Consider the following 12165-nt stretch of genomic DNA (forward strand, 5'->3'; position numbering starts at 1 on the left):
TAGGCATGTAGACCAATCAAAGATTGTGAGACAAAATTAGTGTATTGTCCACAGCCAGTAAGGGTGTTAAAGGTAATATTAAGTCAAAAGTGCAAATTTATACAGGCTTGGATCTCTGCTCATCATCATAAGCTGAATGCCATTGGAAGAAAACTGAAGGGTCAAGGAATTCCTTCAACATGAAATACCATTCATAATGGATTTGAAGCTCAAAATAAGGAGAATTGGGGTAGCATCGATTATACATGTACACTCCTACATGGCTCTGGACCTGTTCCTAGTCCTGCTGCCACTGGGAGGGCACACAGCTGACAAGGACATCACTGGTACTTCCAAACTCCATAGGGATGGGATGCACCAGAAGTGATCGAGCATATCAAAAATGGACTGGAACCACAGACATAGTACGGACTTTTCTCATTCAGGGACAAACACAGGTGCTTGGCTTTGCCCTGGAATTTGAAAGTAAGACATATTCACCATGTCTTGTCTCACTGTGATGACTTACCAGGAAGACACCATGGGAACCAGTGCCTCCTTCCAGCACTAATTAGGCAGCCTTAAGTTGAGAGAGCATGCCATGGAACCAAGGATATTCTGAGAGAGGCTGATCTTTCTCAGTACCCTCTGACTCCCCCTGGAAAAAGAATGACCTTATACCTGCTTCTGAAGTATCCAGGGGAAGGTAGATGCTGAGAAGGGATGAATTGCCCCTGCTGAGGGACCATCCTCGATGAGAATGCAAGGATACAATTCCAGAGGAAGCAGTTCCATTGAGTCCAAGTGACAATGGAGGCAAAACTAAGAGAGAAGGATGTTGACAGCCAATTGGAGAGGTCTGCATTAGCCCCATGACAAGTGGTCATTACTCCCATTGTATAGTCACATGCTGCTTGTTCATTTCTGGCTGCTGAGACCCAAAATAAGCACACAGAAACTGCATTAATTAAATCCCTACTTGGTCAATTAGCTTATGCATATTTCTAGCTATCTATTATATCCTAAACTAACCCATTTTCATTAATCTGTGCATCACCACAAGGTCATGGCCCACTGGCAAAATTTCAGTAGGCTCCAGTGGAGGTGTTTGTCTTCTGCAGCAGCTACGTGGCTTTCTCTGACTACACCTACTATATATCTCTGCTTGTATTTCCTGACTTGTTTTATTCTGTTAAGTCATTCGCTTTATTCATTAACCAATAAAAGCAGCTTTATCCATTATCCATTAACCAATAAAAGCAACACATATACAAAATGACTTCCCACATCACTTCCCCTTTTCTGTTTAAATAAAAAGGAAGAGTTTAACTTTAACATAGTAAAATTACATATAACAAAACAGGTGTCAAGCAAAAATTACAGTTACAATATTTATATCTACATCATCATCTTTTATCACAACTAAGGAAAAGTATAACTATAACTATCTATTCTTCAGCTCCAGAGGAACATGGCATACCAATGAGCACCAGTTGAATCCACATAAAACCTGAGAGACCTTGGAAAGGAATTCTAGAAAAAAAAAAACAAAGTTTAGCCACATTTTTTTCTGTATGGGCTCTGTTTGCTCATGGTGAGCAGGGGTGGCACAGTTCCTTTAAAAGAGGTGTGGTAAAAACTGTGCAGTTTCTTTAAAAATGACACCTTCCTGGTGTGCCAGCAGAAGCAGCTCTGATTCTTTCAGGAGGTTCAGCTATGAAGCATTTAAATGGGGTTTGTGAGCAGTGTTTTACAAACTACTTAATGGCACAACACAGACCCTCCACATACCTGGAACTGGGGAAATGTGCATGGCTGTCAGAGGCAGTAAACATGCTCTGCCATGTTGGACTGGGTGCAACCAACAGGCAGGACCTTGGAGCTGGTCCTAATCATGCCCACTTAGCATTTTAAAAACACATACTCCTGGTCAGAAAATAATTACAAACATGCAGGAAAGACATATTCAGGCAGAAATAATCCTCTAAACAAGAGTGTTAGAAAAATGTATGCAGGCTTGAGAGAGAGAAAAAAAAAGAATACAGACAGTTATAAAAGGAAGTAAATGGTTTTTTAAAAATTAAATGAAGTCTTTAAAGAGACAGTACAGACAGTCATAAATTAAAGGAGTAAAGAAAAATAGCTATGTAAAGTGGAATATATACAGAGAGTCTGGATTATGCATATTATTGTATTTTCTTTGAACTTTTTGACTGCAGAGAGACATATGATTTTGGGGACTGCTAAGCTAAACCAATATATATATATATATATATATGTTTTTTAAAGATATATTGACTTCAAAAGTTGGGTCTAAAGATATGTTGCTTTGGAAAAGAAGTTCTGCTTTTGTTTCCACAGAGGATGGGAATCTGTGGATTCCCTACAGACTAAAGTGGTTCAATGGAACAAGACTTCCCAAAAGGTCTCCATGAACACCCCCCCCCCAAATTACTTTGCCCAACAAAAATCGGGAAAAAGTTTGGAGAGAACTATGTCCAAATTCCCAAATATTGTTTATTAATGTTTATTTACACTTAAAGGGGGATATACTATAAAGATGAATACTTTGCATTGCTATGGATCTTGGTTTATTGATACAAATTTAAGGTCAGTTTTGTTAAATGTATATTTCTACTCTTGATTAAGATATTGTGTTTGTTCAGCCCATTTAAAAATGTAAAATATAATTAAATACAGGTTAATAGAAAGTCATTTATAATAGTCAAACTTGTAGTCATGTTAGTTAAGTTTTCTAGATATATAGAGATATAATTCAGCTAGATAGCTATTCTTCAAATTTTTCAAAGATTAACAGAATATGGCATTTAAAATATTTTAAAAAATTAGAACTTTTCATGAAAATAAACACATCTGCTCCTGGCAACACCAATCTAGTTCAAAAGGATGATAGGCATCTAAGAGGCTCCTTATTGAGTTTGTTAGCCATTTGGTCAAGAAACTGCTCTTGTCTGGACTGCTTGATGTTATGCTATATGAACTGGACATGTAGGGCCCACAGATAGATGACTGCTGAACTTGCCCAAAGATGAGATGGTCCTTCTGGCTTCCTGATTCATGAAAGATTCTGCCAGACATTCTACAAGATACAGAGGAAAGTGACTGATAATATAGGCAGGACTGTTTTTGAAATTTCCTGCTTCATGGAAAAGTCTGGTAGATGCTATCGGCATTTAGGCTGAGGATGGATGCCACAACATTACAGAAAAACTTAGAGTGACTGTCCAGGCCGCAAGTTATCTCTGCCAATTTTAAGGTTTTAGATGTTTCTTAGAATGCACTTCATGTTTACTTAAGTAATATGTCCTTCTGGGGTCTTTGATGAGGTTGAAGAATAGATGGTTATAATTATAGTTTTTCTTAGTTATAATAAAAGATAAAAAAGCTATAAATATTGTAACTCTAATTATTACTTGAAACCTGCTTGGTTATATGTAATTTTACTATTTTAAACATTATTGGGTACCAGCAGCAGATCCTAGATGGGTAGACTCTCTGAGTGATTCAGGCAAGGCAACACCAAGATGTCTGTGTTATCCTTTGTGAAGAGGGAGGTTTCAGGGGCCAGAAGAGCAGTCATGGGATGGAGGCTGATACCAGAGCAGAGTCCTAGGCTTAGGAGCTCCTGGATGTCAGACACCAGGCCTTCACATTAAATGCATCAGTTGTCTCCACAATGTACTCTGAAGGACCTTCTACCTTAACCACAATGTGTTCTCCCTGTCAGGCATCTCTAGGGCCATGGCTGTGAGGATATCAGTGATAGTAGGAAAGGGAACGCTGAGTGTGGGCCAGGATGTCTTGGGTGGTATGAAGAACTACAAGTGACATCCTCTTCCTCTTTCTTCACTTCAGCACAGTAGGTGACACTTCTGCCACTGAGACTGCCCTCTTCCCCATGAGGTCATCCTAGTGGCCCCTCTTCCACAATCCACTTCTGCTGGGTCAGAGAAATCTTCTACAGCCCCCACAAAACTGAAAAGCTCCTCTCTGTGTACCCTTACTGTTCCATCTTTCAAGGTTTCTATGACTCAGTCTCGGCCTTTCAAAGTGGTGAGTCTGTCTTTCCCCAGGGGATGTGCTATCACTAGCCAGTCCTCTACCAACTGTCCCGCCACTCCAGAGGAGTTGGAGTAGCTGTTTCTACTTAGGACTGATGGCCTGATGGGCCCAGCTGGGAAGGAATTATCAAGCACCTTTCATCACTGCAGGATGCCTCATGCAGAAACTCTGAGTGACCCAATGAACGGAAGGAAAAGTATTTCTTGAGGTTGACTTTGGGGACCTTGTAGAGGAATAAGAGAGTGAGGAAGGAAGAGGGCCAGCTAGGTCCTCAGAAGAGAGAGATGGACCCAACACACTAGGGGACTGCCCACCCTGCAGCTGTCAAGGGACAAGTCATGTTGTGGTGCAATCTCTACCCTAGAGATCAGTGGAGCCAAGACAGCTGGGGAGAGTGAGTCTGAGGCCAGGCCTGGGCCACCTCAGCTTTGAAGTGCTGCAGGAAGAGCTCAGCAAAATGTCCAGAAAAGGCAGCTTCTGCTCCAGGATCTGCATATTGTGAGTGGAAGGCAAGGTAGAGGCAAAAACAGTGGTCAAGATACAGGGCAGCAGCCCCCTCATGGAACTCACAGAACTCTTGACAAATTTGAGGAAGGGGTTTTGGTAGTGCTGGCGGAGAAGGGAACACCCTATCCTCCTCGGAAGGGAGCCCTATGATGAGGGGCAGCAAAGAAGAAAGCAACCAGAAGACACAGGGTGAGCAGCAACAACTCATCTCGCTCCACATGTTCAACTCCAGGGTCAAAGAAGTGGAAGTAGCCACTGTCTGAGAAGAATATTCCAATCCCAGAAGGGAAAGGATAGTCAACCACAAGTGAATGGCCAGAGCATTTCTGTGAATTAAGGTATCAGCCACCACCCCAATGGCTTTTAATTGGTGGTCATGTAATCAGATTAGTTGAGAAGAGATACTAAGAGAGGAAGTTCAACAGATTACACTCCAAAGAGTAGTTGGAACTCCCCATAAAGCCAGAGAGCCTTCAGACAATCCCAGAGAGTTGTCCTGGGCAAAAGTCATCAATTGTTCTCAGGTCACAAAGAAACCCATGCAAGGACAGGGACAGAAGGGAAAGTAGTGTTCACGGATCGAGTATGTTGCTTATAGTAAGGGACTTCTGCAATTTGTTAGGCCATGGTCGTTTGCTCATACAGTGTCTCTGAGAGAAAATAACCTGTTGGAGGATCTTTAATTGATTCTACCTCCCGGGTGGTTAGCCCTTATATTGAGGTACAGGGATGAACTGAGTCACTGGGGAGAGTCCCTAACCAGAAAGACAGACGGGAAAGAAAAGAAAATGTACAGATCGGAAAGAAAGCCCCAATTCACCAAGGGCTTAAAAAATGAAATTAGGGGTCAGCTCACTGAAAACAGTCAAAGGGGGAAAACTCAAGATGTCAGCAGAGAGTTGAAATGGGGACAGCAGCTGGGGCAACAAGCAAAAATGAAAAATGTCAAAAAGAAGTTAAGGAGGACCCAGAAATCAAGCAAAAGAAATGACCCATCCACATTGTGTGTCAGTTGTTGCTGGCTTGCTTCTACTGCCTGTTGTGTGATCGCTGTTTCCCAGGGGAAGGGTATGAGAAGACATGGAGACAATGAAGAAGACTCTGAGAGATTAAATACAGAAACTCTTTATTGTAAAAAGGTCAAGGGTTTTCATAGGGTTAGGGAAATTCAGCTGCCACAGGAATGTTTGTGGTTGGTCCTTTTGAAACTGGTGATTGCTACTGGTGTGATGTGATTGACTTGGAGTGTGCATCATTAGTTACCATGCTTTCGGACTCCTGACAGGCTGTTTGGCAATTTTGTTTATTCATTGTGAGTTTACATGAGCTTGCTTGTGCTTATGCTCTTTCCCTCCCTCAGTCTTTAATTTCTTATTCTTTTTATTTGGTAGAAATATCCACTCCAATATAATATTTTCCATCTGCGTCAGAATCCCTGAAGGAGATTCACTAGAGCATTATGTAACCAGGATGAAGTTAAGCCTTGGATCCAAATGATCCACATGTCCTTCACATATATTCATTTCCAACAGAGCCAATACTTCTTCAGCTTCAGCAGATAATACTCTGGGACTATTTAGGTCCATTTCCCCTTCTAGAGTTTTGCCCCAAATTTTTAAGTCATATCTGTCTAAAGCAATACTGGGATTTATTTTTTTATTATTATTATTTTTTAATTCTTTTTTAATTAAAATTTCCACCTGCTCCCTGTTTCCCATTTCTCTCCCCTCCTCCCAAATATTGCCCCCTCCCCCCACTCCCCTTTCCTTATCCTCACTCCTCTTCTCCTCCCCCCACCCCATTCCCCCTCCTTCTCGATACTGAAGAGCAGTCCAAATTCTCTGCCCTGCGGGAAGACGAAGGTCTTCTATCTATGTCCAGGAAGGTGAGCGTCTAAACAGGCTAAGCTCCCACAAAGCCAGTTCACGTATTAGGATCGAAACCTAGTGCCATTGTCCTTGGCTTCTCATCAGCCTTCATTGTCCGCCATGCTCAGAGAGTCCAGTTTCAACCCCTGCTTATTCAGTCCCAGACCAGCTGGCCTTGGTGGGCTCCCAATAAATCAGTTCCACTGTCACAGTGGGTGGGTGCATCCCTCGTGGTCCTGATTTCCTTGCTCATGTTCTCCCTCCTTCTGCTCCTCATTTGGACCTTAAGAGCTCAGACCATTGCTCCAAATTGAGTCTCTGTCTCGACCTCGATCCATTGCCAGATGAAGGTTCTAAGGTGATATGCAAGATATTCATCAGTATAGGATAGGAATACTGGGATTTAAATGGCAAATCTCTCCTAGCAAATTTTGAAAGTCATTAAGAATCCTCAATAAATTTCTTCTGATCTTCTAATTTTCTGTAGACATATTTTATACATACACTAAGTAATTAATAGAGTCTCCTCTTTGTATTTTTTTCAGGAGTAATTTGTAATCCCAGTGAGACTAATTTTTTTTCATTTCTCCAAACAGTTTTTCTAAAGTGTCTTCCTTATAATGGTATCTTCCATATAATGGTAAATTATAGATTGAGGAAATTGCTTATATAATCCTTCCAATGGCTAACTTATAAAACATTGGCACAGGGTGAGGCTATTTAACATTTCCTGTGGAAGGATCTTCTATTGCTCTCTCTTAACTAGCTAAGAATTACTATAAGTAGGTACTATGAAGGCAAATTTTTCCTATCATTTTTGTAAAGGTATAATAAAGAAACAATCTTTTAAATCAATAACTATAATATGACATTCTTTAGGAAATAGAGAAAAGAAAGGCATTCCAAGCTCTAAAGAACCCATCGACTGAATTATATTATTTATAAATGTCAGGTCTCTCAGAATTCTAAATTTTTCAAATTTCTTTTTAATAACAAATACAGGAGAATTCTAAGGACTGGTAGATTCTTTAATATTCCCAGAATTTAACTGCTCCTAAACCCACTGTTTTAATGCCTGTAGTTTTTCTTCTGTCACAGGCCACTGTCCTATCCAGACAGGTTTCTTACTTAATCATTTTAAGGGTAGGGCCATTGGTCCCTCTGATAATTCACCATTTGTTGTTCCAAGTTTTTGTACAATCTGAATGGTCAATGACTATTTTTTAATGTGCCTTATAACATCCTTCCCAAAGACATGACTTGATTTATGGTCTGTTTCTAATGCTGCAGGAATGTTAATCTGGATATTCTATTGGTCTAACAGATCACAAACCCATACACTCACTGTTATATTAGCCACATATGGCCTTAGCCTTCCTCTTTGTCATTATAACCCTATGCATGCATTCAACCCATCTCATGCATTTTTACCTGAGATTGGATTCTATTTCCTAGAAATTGAAAATCTACCTCCTGAGAGGCCAATTTACATGCCAAGTTTGTAGCACAGTAATATTCACATCCTCTCCTGTGTCTAGAATCCCTTCAATCATAATGTTATTTATTTGTACTCTTAGCTTTGGTCTTTGATCATTTATAGAAGTCTGATAAAATATATATTCCCTAGTTTCTAATAGAATTTTTGATTCATCATCCACGGTTATTTAATTATCCAGAACAGTACAGTTTCTTTAAAAATGCACTAAATTTTCAAATTGCCTTGGGGAGGTGTGTCCTCCACTGAGACTGGAAATAACTAGACCATGTTTGACCTGGGTACCTGCAAGAGGCCCCCAAGGCATTTCCCAATGGTAAATAGTTGACTTGCTTGTCTCTTGCTGATATACATTCATTGGTCCAATATTAACCTTTGCCCCATCTTCTGCATAAATCAGAAATTTGGGGCTTTTTATCTGAGTCATTTCCAGAAGATCATTATTTCTAGGAATGTCTATTCTACCAGAATTAAAACATTTGATATTTTGATGTCTCTTTATACCTCTGAAAATTGCTTCTCTTCCCCAAGTCTCATTATAATCAAAGAACTCAACTTGATTGTGTGCAGAATCCATTTGTCCATTGGTGTTGATATAATTTTTTAAGGTCCAAGAATCTTTTACATATTAAATTAGCATTTTCAAAAGCCAGAGGTTCAATGAGTACTCATCTAGCTTCGGGATCTGATATTCTTATTTGAACCACTTTAGTCAATCTTTGAAAAAATATTAAAGGATTATTTGGGGCATTGTATAATTTTAGGATATGACTCAATTCTTTTCCCTAGTTCTTGAGTCCTGTGCCATGCAATCAAGGCTGCTGTACAGCATAGGGAAAAGAATTATTCATTGTATGTAGCTTGAATACCTATATCAGCATAATGGCCCTCAACAAGAATTTAATCTTGGGAAGCCTCAAACTTTTTAATTCTACCTTCATGTTCAAGGTCCTTAGTTTCTCTCCTTCAATAACTTTTCCCATGTAGCTGTGGACTATTTTCTAACACTGATGAGACCAATTGAACCCAGTCATTTGTAGTGACCCTATTTATTGATGACCATATCTTTAAAACTGCCTCAGTTATGGGGAGTGCATGCCATAAGAAACTTACTCCTTCCTTAATATCTTTTAAATCTTTCATAAGTATAGGCTCTCATTTATATTCTGCATATCCTTACGGGTAGTTAGTGTTTGCTGGCTTTTCAAATCAAGTAACAGGATAGATCATGACAGGGTAAGTAGCTACAATAGCTATAACCTTTGGCATGGCATCTCTGACTCTGACAGGTACTGAGGGTAGTCTAATCCCTTCTGTATGTGCCCCAACTACTTGTTTATCTATTTCAACATCTTAGGCTTACAATCTATTTATCACTGTTTTTGTACAGTGTATACTTCCTGATTTGTAAATGATTCCATCGATTTCATTGGATCAATCAGCCTCTTGTTCTTTCTTGTCATCCACATATGATTCTCTTGATTTCATTCTTTTCACCAATGCTACCTTCTTGTCCTTGGAAATTGCCTGGATGGCATGCAAATTGCCTTTCAAAAGCAATGTTCTAACTGCTAATCTATCATAATCCTTTGAAAGAATTTTGTCTGTTAATAGTTCCTTTCCACGTTCTATGGAGTGGATGCTTGTCAAATTATGCTTATCATTTTCAGTCGAATGAATTCTTTTGGATAATCTATCATTTCCATTCTGTAAAGTTTGTAAAATTTCCATAAGTTTCTCATTCATAGCTCTATTTTCAAAACATTTTTTTAAAAGATAGAATATGAATTTCCAAGCTAATAGAAACTTTGACTAAGACTGTATATGTCCCTGGTAGGTCACATATGTCTTCTAAAATTCCATCCACAGTAGAAACAAAATCTTTTTAAAATTCCTCTATGGTGATAATATCCTTCATTTTCTTGGGAGTGATTTACAAATTGTAGAATTATTTACTTATTTATTTAACAGTCAATCTAATATCTAGTTATCAAAGAACTTACCTCCAATAAAATTCTCAAAAAATTGTCATAGGTGTAATACTCATGATTGACCAGAAGGTAGAGACGGTGTTCAGGTAGTTGGATCAGGAAGTGGCAGAGTTTTTATGGTGTACTATCAGTGTTGGCCAGCCGGTTGTACCACCCCAGCAGTCAGCAGTTCCAGGGACGCTTGCTCCCAATATTGGCTAACCTGTAATTTCTTACACAAAACTAAACAAACAAGAATGAACTTTTTTTTTTTTTTTTTTTTTTTTTGAGAGAGAGAGAGAAAAGCAAAGAGCATCTGAAAGTTTCTGGTAGAAAGACACAACAAAGAGGCCCTGTGTGTAGCACAGAGCTGAGGCAGGCTGGGCTGGTAACTGGCTTGTGGGCGCACAACATCTCTGGGCTAGAGCAGCATGAGGAAGCGGGCAGGGAGCTTCAGCAGTGGCAATTGCAGCAGCTTGACCAGAGTGGTCTATTAGGTCGAATAAACACATGGTGGTTAATGGAGCCAGGTGGAGGGGAAGAGGCAGACATTCGGTCCTGGATGGACACAGGCAGGAGAGGGTGGGGCGAATCTGGCACCAAGGCAAGCCGGCATCAAGTACACATGCGTTTAGGGAAAGCTACAGCAGCTGGCGAACGTAGCAGGGAGTCAGATATGGCCCTCTTGACCAAGTGAACCCCTGGCGCCTGGTGGATTTCTGGCCTAATCAGAGAATTCCTAGTAGCCTGCGTGGGGTGGGGTGGGGTGGGGTAGGGTGGGGTGGGGTGGGGTGGGGTGGGGTAGGGCAGTTATATAGGTAGACCGTCTATGCCCCCGTTGGGCAATTTGTCCCAGTTGAGCTATTAGTGTTCTGCCCGCCTAGGCATCAGATAGTGTGTTCTCACTTTGTGGTAAATAAAACTGATATATTAAAGGTCTGCAAGGAAAAGAGACAAACTCACAAATACAGGGAAAGTGTCGAAGCTGTCGTTAATCCCACATTGTCTCTCTCCTGTCCTGGATCTCCCCTCATACTAAGTGAGAGACAAAGCAAGAGAGCAAGCATGCTTTCTCTTGCAGCTTATCAATAGACACCTAGCAGCTCAGACCATGACCATTGGTCTAGTCCCCCAAAAGCTAATTGGCAGAGTGGATTCCCACAACAGTTATGTGACTGTAAATCATGTCTAGAAATTTCAGTTTAGTAGGAGATAGCCATGGACAGCAGACGTCTTTCCCAATACAGCTCCCGTGAATGAAGTCTGCTGTCTATATGGTTGTGTACACAGTTACTATATATGGACCCAGGTTTAAAATCTGTCTAGAGACCAAGGATGTCCTCTAGCTGAGCAGCCAAGCAAGATTTGACTTTCATATTGTCAAAATTACACCCCAAATTTTCTGAGAAACAACCATTTGAAAAGGAAACTGAACTGCAGAAAATGAAACCCTTAGAAGGCACTGAAAGACTCAAATGACACTACTACCAAAGTCATCCTCTGATAGTTTCCTGTTATCAGTTTGGTAAGCAGCTAAAAACAATTTTTATGTTTTCAGTTCTTCTCAGGACTTGCTTTGTGGAAATAATTATATTAACAAAATCTACAAAATAGTCAGTGACAATGAGTGTACAGTTGGGCACACGGAGTCATGATACAGGGTAGCTGGGGGTGGTCAGAGTATGAATGCAGCTTGGGGAATGAGGGAAGAGGAAGCATGAAGTGGTGTGCAGTGTCTGAAACTTTAGTTAGAAGTAGTCAAATAAGAAGAGAAAATGACCAAGAGAAAGTATTTTCCATGTTTTCACAGAGCTCAACATGGCATATGTTTAAGGGGGGAACATAGTGAAGAACTGCAAATATGTCGAGTGAATGCAGTCACTACCACAAGGGTGATAATGTCTTGCTCCACAGTTGGGCTTTCAAAGTGAGTGAAGTGTTATAGTGAGCAATAAATTTTATGGTACAGTGAAAAGGAATCCAGAAATACAGAGAGATATCAAATGAATCAACTCACTCTCAATATTTAAGGAAAATTAGAATAAAGCTAAATGAGGTTAATGTTATTAAGAGACCTTTTTGGTAAACAAATATTTCTCTCTGTCTTCTTTCACTAACTTAAGCTTCTGAGGAATAAGACCCAAAGAGTGACAGCTGTTAAACAATTGTCTTATTCTACACAGTCCCGAGGTGCTACTATTTTAAGAGAGTCCCTGTCTATATGAGGGACTGTTATTGTAGATCCTGCATGCATCAGTAATTT

The 12165-nt window shown here is 40.1% G+C and overlaps 1 pseudogene; it reads right to left on the reverse strand.

Moving 5' to 3' along the window:
• Positions 1-97: 97 nt before the first annotated feature.
• LOC130867793 (SH2B adapter protein 1-like) lies at positions 98-4777 on the reverse strand (annotated as a pseudogene).
• Between the last annotated feature and the right edge of the window lie 7388 nt (positions 4778-12165).

Source organism: Chionomys nivalis, chromosome 2, assembly GCF_950005125.1.
Source record: "Chionomys nivalis chromosome 2, mChiNiv1.1, whole genome shotgun sequence".
NCBI lineage: Eukaryota > Metazoa > Chordata > Mammalia > Rodentia > Cricetidae > Chionomys > Chionomys nivalis.